The following is a 9,819-nucleotide window of genomic DNA, read 5'->3' as shown; positions in this document are numbered from 1 at the left end:
GACGGCCGGGCTCGGCGCATTCCGCCTCTCGGGGCCATGGCGGGACGTGGCGGGCCGCCGGTGCCCGCAAAGGCTTCATCTGGCGGGGGGGTGCGCCGCCGCCGGGTGTTGGCAGCGGCCGGGCCGCTCCGCCCCTGCCCTTGCATGGCGCCGGTCGAGGAGGGGTGCCGCCCTTGTCTGCGGGTCGGGGCACCGGTGCTCCTGGTGGTGCGGCCACTGCGACGACAGGTCGCGGCGTTGGCGTGCAGCCCAGGGTTCGGTCGTCGGCGCCTGGCTCGGTAGCTCTGGCTGTGGGGCGTGGCGCTGCTCCGCCGAGGCCTCCGACTCCTACGGCTGTGGGGCGTGCAGCTGCTCCGCCGAGGCCGCTGATGCATAATGGCCCTCGGCCGGTTGGACAAGTCAATGTCCCTCGGCCGGTTGCCCAGGCCACTAATGATGGCGTGCAGCCTCGTGTCGCGCCGCCGCCTCACTATGTGGCAAGGCCGACGCAAAAGCGCTCGGGACCTACGCAGACGAGACAGGACATGGTGGCTGGAGAGTCTACTGATCCTCTCCGAGGACAGTGGGGGACGATGGCCATGATGCTTATGGGGATGGTCAGCATCGTGGATCGTTATCTACGGGAGGTGGTCGTGGTTATGCTTGGCAGAGTGATGGTTCCGCTGAGAGGCCATTCCTTGGTCGTCCGGGCAGTTTTCTCGAGGGTGGTTCAGGGCCAGATTACCGGCAGAGAGGTGATCACCGTGGTGGTCATGGGGGTGGTCGTGGTTGATTCCGCAGATAGCCTCCGCCGCCGGCCGTTGTGGACCATCAGGCTACCGAGGTGGCGGCCGATCCCGCTCAGGCGACCACACTGCCTAGCCAGGCTATGGAGGTAGTGACGGCTTTGGCCAATGCGGATGTTTCTATGACTGGTGCTTCAGCTGACACAGGCAACAGGACAGAGTCTGAGAGGGCGTCCAAGTGGGCGCGTAAGAAGGAGAAGATGCTATGCTATCGATGTGGTGAGAAGGATCACTTCATTGCTGAGTGTGTGGCTGAGTTGTGTGATACGTGTGGTAAGCCAGCGCATGCCACGGGGGGTTGCCGGCTTCTTCGTGATCAGGCTCCGGCTCTTACAATGTATGGAGTATATTGTGTTGAGCTGATGTTCTTTGAGTCCCCGACTGCGAGAGAGATTCCAGTAGAGACGCAGAGCCTGACTACTGGAATTGTGAAAGCTACCCAGGGAGCGGTTTCTGAGGCTCAGATTGTGCAGAGGCTTCAGGAACTGGATCCAGGTGATTTTCAGTGGGAGCTTGTCCACATCGAGGACAGTGTGTTCAGGGTTGACTTCCCATGGGTAGAGGACTTGCAGCGGTTGCTGAGCTTTGGGTTGTGCAAGGTTCCCGACACTAAATGCATTCTAGAGTTTCACGAGTGGAAGAAAGTGGAGCCTAAGGGAAATCCCCTCACTCAGGTGTGGCTGCGGTTTTCTGGGGCACCCTCTGAGCCTCTGACGGATGCTCGAGTTGTGGCTAGTCTGGGTATTATGGTTGGCAAAACCGAGAAAGTGGATATGGCATTGACCCGCACCCATTGGGTGGCCTGACTGCTGGTGAGTGTTCTATACATCGAGTTCGTCCCGGATGTGGTTAACTGGACTTATAGGGGAGAGGTGTTTCCTCTTGAGATTGAGTTTGAGGATTCAGAGTTGTTTGCTGAGGCGGTTAATGGGGCTGATGTGGATATGCACGAGGGTGCCAACAATGCGGGTGCTAGGGAGTGTCCGACTGATGAGGCCGGACGAGAGAGGTCCAACGGATCAGGACCGGTTGCTCAGTTGCCCGAGACTGGGCCCGGGGTAGAGCCGGCCCCATCTCCGTCGGTGCCGAAGAGTACTTTGCGGTTTGGATCCTTTGAGCCTGCGTCTGCCCCTCCTAGGCTTTGGAGCGACCGGGTGGATTCTGATGATGCTTTCGAGTGCTCGCTCCCGGTGCTGAATTTTGAGACTGTTGTTCGTCCCGCGGTGGGTGACTGTGTGATGGCGCACTCGGCGACGACCTTGGAGGGGGGTGGGGACGTGGAGCCTCAGGTGGTTCCGCTCCTCCTAGTGCCCCCCTGTGGTCACGTGCCGACAGATGTCGACTGCTTCGAAGGATATGCCTAGGGGGGAGTTCGGGGCAGGTGGCCACGACTTCTTCTCCCCCTATCCTGGCGCCGGCGACGCCAGCCGCACCGTTGACGGCCGGCCTTGGGGGAGACCGTCTGGGGCAGGTGGACCCGGTTCCTTCATCTTCGGCAGCGGCTGCCGGCTAGTGAGGCCATATCTCCAGTGGTGCTGGGTGGGGATCTGGGGCAGGTGGCCTCGGTCCTTCCTTCTCCTTTGGTAGTCGGGACAGCGACGCCCTCAGGCTTGAGGGTTGGGGCCGGGGGGGAGGGGCTGTTCGGGCAGGTGGCGCCCGCGCCTCCCTCCCCCGGCTTTCCGTCCGTGCGCCTTGGGAGCCCTCCGCCGCTTCCTCCGAGTGGCACTACTCGGGAGGAGGTCATTGCCTTTGGTGGGATCCCTGACCCGGTCTCTGCGGGGCGACGGACGAGTTGTCGTCTCCAGGACCACCCGGAGGTTGATGACATGCAACAGAGGTGCGCTATGAGGGCGGCCAAGCTTCGTGACATTGAGGTCACTACTGGTATGTCCGTCAACTTGTCAATTCTATTTTGCATTTTTCTAAGGATGAGATTATAAATAATGCAAACCAATTAGGAGTTTCGCTAGGGAGTACTAATAGTGAAATCTCCAACTCGGTTAATGATCTCCTTGATTTGGAAGCGGAACGCGCTTTAGAAACTATTCGAAACCTAGCAGCAGTATGACCTATGAATGATGCTGAGATTGATGCATTGGGGGTAAGAGTACTCGATAATTTTTGTGCGGATCTTGCACCATCCACTATTGAATCCGAGGAGGAGGAGGTTATCCTAGAGGATATAGTGAATAAACCACCAGAGCCCGGTTATGAGGACCGGATGGAGGACCATAGTAAACCCAAGCGTAAGTGGAAGCGGAAGGTTTATCCCGTGTCCGCGGTTCATAGGAGTGTTAGGATTCGGACGGCTAAAAAATTTCATGATGACATATGAAAGGAATCTTTTGGAATAGCAGAGGTCTGAAGGACTTGGCTAAAAGAAGGTTTCTTGCTGAGGCGACTCTGGAGCATCGATTAGATTTCATTGCTCTCTCGGAAACTGGTAGGGATAATTTTGCGCCATAGTTTCTTAACACGTTATCAGGGGGTGTTGAGTTTGATTGGCATTGCCTTCCTCCGCGAGGAAGATCCGATGGGATCCTGCTTGGAGTGAGATGCGATTCACTGGAAGTCCGAAGCATAGTGATGGGTGACTTCGCGGTTAAATTTCGGGTTAGGTCCAAAGCTGATGGGTTTAACTGGGCTCTGGTGGCGGTTTATGGTGCCGCACAACCCGAGTTTAAACCGGAGTTTTTGGCGGACTTGGTTCGAATTTGCGGTTCCGAGCAGCTCCCAATTCTGGTTGGGGGTGATTTCAACATCATTAGGAGGAGAGAGAAAAAGAATAACGATTATTTTGACGGCAGATGGTCGTTTATGTTTAACACCATCATTGAAAGCTTGGATCTGAGAGGGATAGAGCTTTCTGGTCGAAAATTTACCTGGGCCAACGCTTTGCCAAATCTGACATACGAGAAGTTGGATCGAGTCCTTGCAATCGTCGAGTGGGAACAGAAGTTCCCTCTCTAACGGTTCAGGCTCTCTCGCGCGGAATATCGGATCACACATCTTTATTCGTGGACACAGGTGAGCCAAACCACGTGAGAAACAAAAACACCTTCTCTTTCGAACTTGCTTGGTTTGAATGAGAAGGCTTCTTGGATCTGATAGCCAGGATATGGGCTAAAGATAGAGGAGGCAAGACTTCTGTCGAGCGGTGGTAGAATAAGATTAGACATTTGAGAAGTTTCCTACGGGGATGGGCTAAACACCTTAGTGGGATTTATAAGATTGAAAAGGACATGCTCCTTTCTCTGATTTAGTCCCTAGATATTAAAGCCGAATCCACAATTTTGCAACCTGCAGAGTTCCAGTTTAAGCTGGATGCGGAGATGAGGTTGAAAGAACTTCTCCGCGAAGAAGAGTTGAAGTGGACGTTGAGAGCTAAAGTTCGTAGAGTGGTCCAGGGGGACGCAAACACTCAATTCTTTCATTTTATTGCTAATGGCAAACACAGAAAGAAGAGAATTTTCCAGCTTGAGCAAGATGAAGGAACGATTGTAGGGCAGGACAACCTGAAACATTACATCACCGAGTATTATAAGCAGTTATTTGGACCTCCGGAGGATAGTTGTGTGTCCCTGGATGAGTCCAGGATTGAGGATGTGCCTCAACTAACTGCTAATGATAATGAAATTCTGGTTGCCCCTTTTTCGGAGAAGGAGGTGTTTGATGCTATAATGCAGATGAAAAACAACAAGGCTCCCGGGCCTGATGGGTTCCCGGCAGAGTTTTACAAAAGATGTTGGCATATTATTAAGGGGGATTTACTTCCAATGTTCCACGATCTTTTCTCTGGACAGTTTCAGTTATTTCACTTAAATTTTGGAACTATAACACTGCTTCCTAAGAAGACAGATGCTCTGAGAATCGAGCAGTTCAGCCCGATCTGCCTTCTCAATGTTAGTTTCAAAAAATTTACCAAGGTTGGGACGAATCGGCTCACATAGATTGCGCATTCTGTGGTGCAGCATTCCCAAACTGCTTTCATGCCGGATAGAAACATCTTGGAAGGGGTGGTGGTCCTGCATGAAACGCTCCATGAAATCCACTCGAAAAAATTGGATGGAGTTATTTTTAAGGTGGATTTCGAAAAAGCGTACGATAAAGTAAAGTGGCCATTCCTACAATAGGCGTTGCGTATGAAAGGTTTTGATGAGGTCTGGCGACGCCAGATTGAATCATATACGCAAAAAGGGAGTGTTGGAATTAAAGTGAATGACGAGATCAGTCATTATTTCCAGACACAAAAGGGCCTAAGACAAGGGGATCCGATGTCCCCTATTTTGTTCAACATTGTAGTTGATATGTTGGCAATTTTGATAGGAAGGGCTAAGGAGGCTGGTCAAGTGGGGGGCCTTGTACCTCACCTCGTTGATGGAGGGGTGTCCATCCTCTAGTATGCTGATGATACAATCATCTCTATGGAGCACGACTTGGCAAAAGAGAGAAATATGAAGTTGGTATTATGCTTATTTGAACAATTGACTGGGTTAAAGATTAACTTTCACAAAAGCGAATTGTTCTGCTTTGGTAGAGCCAATGATGAACAAGAGGCCTACAAGCAATTGTTTGGGTGTGATTTGGGGGCTTTGCCTTTTACATACTTAGGAATACCAATTCACCATTGTAAGCTGACAAACAGAGAATGGAAGTGCATCGAGGACCGATTTGAAAAGAAACTGAGCTGCTGGAAGGGCAAGCTCATGTCATACGGAGGCCGCTTAATTCTGATAAATTCGGTTCTCACGAGTATGCCTATGTTTCTTTTGTCTTTCTTCGAAGTCCCAGTTGGTGTTAGGAAAAGACTGGACTTTTATCGATCCTGATTCTTTTGGTAGGGTGATGAGCTAAAAAGAAAATACCGTTTAGCCAAATGGGATATCATCTCTAGACCGAAAGACCAAGGGGGTCTTGGGATTGAGAATCTTGAAGTCAAAAACAGATGTCTTCTCAGCAAGTGGTTGTGGAAGTTATCTAGCGGAACTGACGCCACTTGGGCACAAATACTTCGTAGTAAGTATCTTCAAACCAAAACTTTGTCTCAGGTCACAGTAAGACCGACTGATTCACCCTTTTGGAAAGGGCTTATGAAAGTAAAGCTTTCCTTGTTTAATAGGACAAAGTTTATTGTTGGTGACGGAGCCAGTACGAGATTCTGGGAGGATACTTGACTCGGAGAGGTACCCCTAGCCATCCAATACCCTTCGTTGTATCGTATTGTTCAACGACGTGAGGTTTTTGTTGCAACGGTATTTCAATCAATCCCCCTTAATATTCAGTTCAGAAGGGCGTTAGTGGGCAATCGTTGGGAAGAATGGTTACATCTAGTAAGGAGACTGATGGACGTTCAACTTTCCCAACAACCCGATAAATTACGCTGGAAGCTTACTAGGTCGGGATAATTTACAGTTAAATCAATGTATATTGATGTGATCAATTCAAGCTCGATTCCTAGTTCCAAACATGTGTGGGCTGTCAAAGTTCCTTTGAAAATTAAAGTGTTTATGTGGTTTCTCCACAAACAAGTTATTTTAACCAAGGACAACTTGACAAAGCGTAAATGGACAGGACCTACTAGGTGTAGTTTCTGTGATCGGGATGAAACGATTAAACACTTTTTTCTTGACTGCCCACTAGCTAAAGTTTTATGGAGGACAGTCCATATTGCTTTCAATATTTCTCCACCGAGTTCAGTCAACACGTTATTTGGAACGTGGCTTAACGGGGTAGAGCCCGAGTTAGCGCGGCATATTCGTGTAGGAGTCTGCGCCTTGGTGTGGACGCTCTGGAATTGCAGGAATGATTTGGTTTTTAACAGAAAAACACACATTCATTTTTTGCAGGTTATTTTCAGAGCTACGGCGCTGATCCGTTCATGGTTGCTACTCACTCTGACGGAGGCCCTGGAGCGTTTGGTTACTGGATTTATCCGCTGGGAGACGGTAGCTCGGAATATCTTCAACCGGTTTGGATGGCGGTCATGTAATAGGATAGGCAATTAGTTTACCTATCTCTTTTTAGCCAGCCGGTTGTGGCATCCTTCTTTTGGCTAGTTTGTGTTTCTAGCCTTTTGGTTTTGTGTGAGCTCTTTTTTTTTCACGTTTTGCTTTTGGAGACTGCGAGACCTTGTTGGATCCTATTTATTTGGATTAATAAGATGGTTGTATGCATTATTCTGATGCAGAGGCCAGGAAGACCACCTTTTCAAAAAAAATGAGGGTCAGATTAATGATGTTGCTATGGCGCATCTGGTATGTCCGCAAGGAAATAATCCATGCAAAACCAGCACCACCTGTGGAAGTCTCGTGCAGATTCTTAGCTAGCTATCTTGAATCTCTTCAATTCATTGTCATTAACCCAAATGTGTGAACATGCATACAGGAAAGACTCCCGTCTCAACTTGTTACCCGCTCATGGCTGATACATGCAATAACAACACCCCTTTAGCTAACCCATGGTCTCACCCACCGGCTGGGTATGTTAAACTTAACACCGATGGGTCAGTCCTAAATGGAATTGCCAGAGCATGTATGATTCTTCATGATGAGAGCATTATTTTCAGCTCATGTCGGCATCTATTCTCCCGTGACGATGTTCTAGAGACGGAGATTTTGGCAATAAAGGAAGGCCTAATGTTGGCCTTCCAATGGAGCAATCTACCTATCCAAGTTGAATATGATTGTCTGGAAGCCGTAATGATGGTGCAGAGTGTTGTTACGAATAGGTCTAAATTTGCTTTCTTTAGTCCAAGAGAAATCAAGGATAATCAACGCGAGGAGCACCGCACGGCGTACAAGAGCTTTTCAGGCATGTACAGACGTACGGTATACATTGACCCGAGGAAAGCATGTGGTCTGAACCCATGCACTTCCGAACAGCTTGTTGAATCAGGCCGGCCGGTAAATGAGGTCAGGTCCATGTTTGGTTAATTTCCCCCTGGATCCGGGGCGCGGCGGGCGGTCGGAGTCAGCCGCCCCGCCGGGACAGCAACCGCTGCAAGCCCACACGCACGTACTCGTGGACTTGTTCTTCGCCTTGGCCTCCTCCTGTTTCCTCCAAAGCCAAGAAAATTAATGATGAATGGCGATCCACGTCGCACTCACAAACCATACCGCAGCCGCTCTCCTCTCTCTCATGAAGTCGCCAGATTTGATGGTGTGCACGCACCAGTCAGTACCGACATCTACACGCGTACGTAACGCCGACCCATCTCCAAGACATTATGACCACCTTGCATGAACAGTTACCTGAAGCCATAGCCATCCACCTGTCCAGTCCAGAAAGCGACCGAGAGAGAAGGCCGGAGCAGTACTACAGTCACGCACCGGCACGATGAAGGCGAGACAGACGAATCAATGAAGACTATACCTAGCTTGTACTACCACCAGTGTGTAACCGGTACGGAGATTAGTAGTAGTTGGCGGCGTGCACATGCGAAGAAGAAGAGACTTAAACTGAAAGGCGTGTGTGTGCAGGGAGCCACTGCTGGCTGGCGCATTCATTCGGCATGCACGACAGGGTAGCGTAGCCTACTACAGTACGACGCCTTTGTTGTTCTTGTTGGACAATCTACGGAGTAGTAGTACTAGTACTCAGGAGTCAGGATTGCTAGTACTGTAGTACATGCTTCATGGGTACGCATAGTTCTTGGACTCAAATCTTGCAAACGGGTCAATTAACTGCCCATCCAATCTGAACATGGCGCTAGTGAGTGACCACCACAAGATTGATGTTAAAAATAATGAGAACAGAGGGAAAGAAGTCCCCTGTCTTATTCTTATAGAAGGATGAGGAGACTCGAACCCAGGCCGGCGACAGCAACCTTTGTGCTGTCCGCCACTCCACCTAGGAGAGCTCCTTACAAGATTGATGTTGATGCAGTGTACCTAGCTTTATCATCATCATTGCTCGTAAACAAGAAGGGGGTTGGTTTGGAGGCTCTCAGCCGCAGACAGGACACTGCATAGATTAGACATATATCAGCTTGGTTATACGGGCCCGGAGCATAGATTAGACATGCATATATCAGCTTGGTTACATCCGTACTCCTTTCGTCCTTGAAAGAGTGTACTTTCAACTTTGTTGAAAATTTAAAAAAATTATGTTTGACTGTATTTATACAATAATATATCAACATTTATGCCATCAAATTAGTAGCATTAGATTCATGATAAAATATATTTTCGTCATATACCTATTTGGTTTCATAAGCATTGATATATTTTGCACAAACTCGGACAAACTTTGAGATAATTTGACCCTCCAACAAAGTTGGGAGTACACTCTTTTAAGGACGGAGGGAGTATGTAGTTCGGGCTAGGGCCCCAACTGTGCAGTTGTTTGCATTCTTAATTATCTCTACATGCACGCACGCGTGTCTACCGGCGAACTACGCACTCTGACAGCTACAGATTATCGGTACACAGCAACATTCTTCATCTGCCATATGCTGCGCCAGCTTGGAAGAAACAAGCAGCTGTGTACATGTGGTCTAGTGCCTATAAACGTGTTAGTCTTTCTTATATTCTCTAAATGAAGACAAAAGATATATACATACAAGGGTGGCAGAACAGTGTAGACGATTGTGCATGCTTAATTCAGCCGTAGCTGGACTCATTTCTTCCCATCTTGAGATTATTAAGATGCCATCCGGACATGCTGTTTGCGTTTCCCGCTCTTCTTCAATACAATCATAACTCCCTAATCAATCATCATACCATAACAAACTCCCTAGTCAATCTGTTTAAGGATGTGGTGATTTCAGCTCAAACATATCTTGTGGACTTGGTCTTGGCCCACGCAAGTCTCACCATCATCATTCATCAGCAAGAAACGGGTGAACTGAATTCATAGATTGATGCTACTCATTCAGCTCATTCATCACCAGCGACTGTAAACATCCCATCGTAATCGAATGATCAACTCACACTCTATATATACCGTGGCTGGATGGCGGAGATGAAGCTTGATATTACATTGATATGCATATGTTCCTATTAGGAAACAGTTTTACGGTCTATCTTGTTTCCTT

The sequence above is a fragment of the Triticum aestivum genome, chromosome 1A (assembly GCF_018294505.1).
Source record: "Triticum aestivum cultivar Chinese Spring chromosome 1A, IWGSC CS RefSeq v2.1, whole genome shotgun sequence".
Lineage (NCBI taxonomy): Eukaryota > Viridiplantae > Streptophyta > Magnoliopsida > Poales > Poaceae > Triticum > Triticum aestivum.
Note: the sequence above shows the minus strand (reverse complement) of the source record.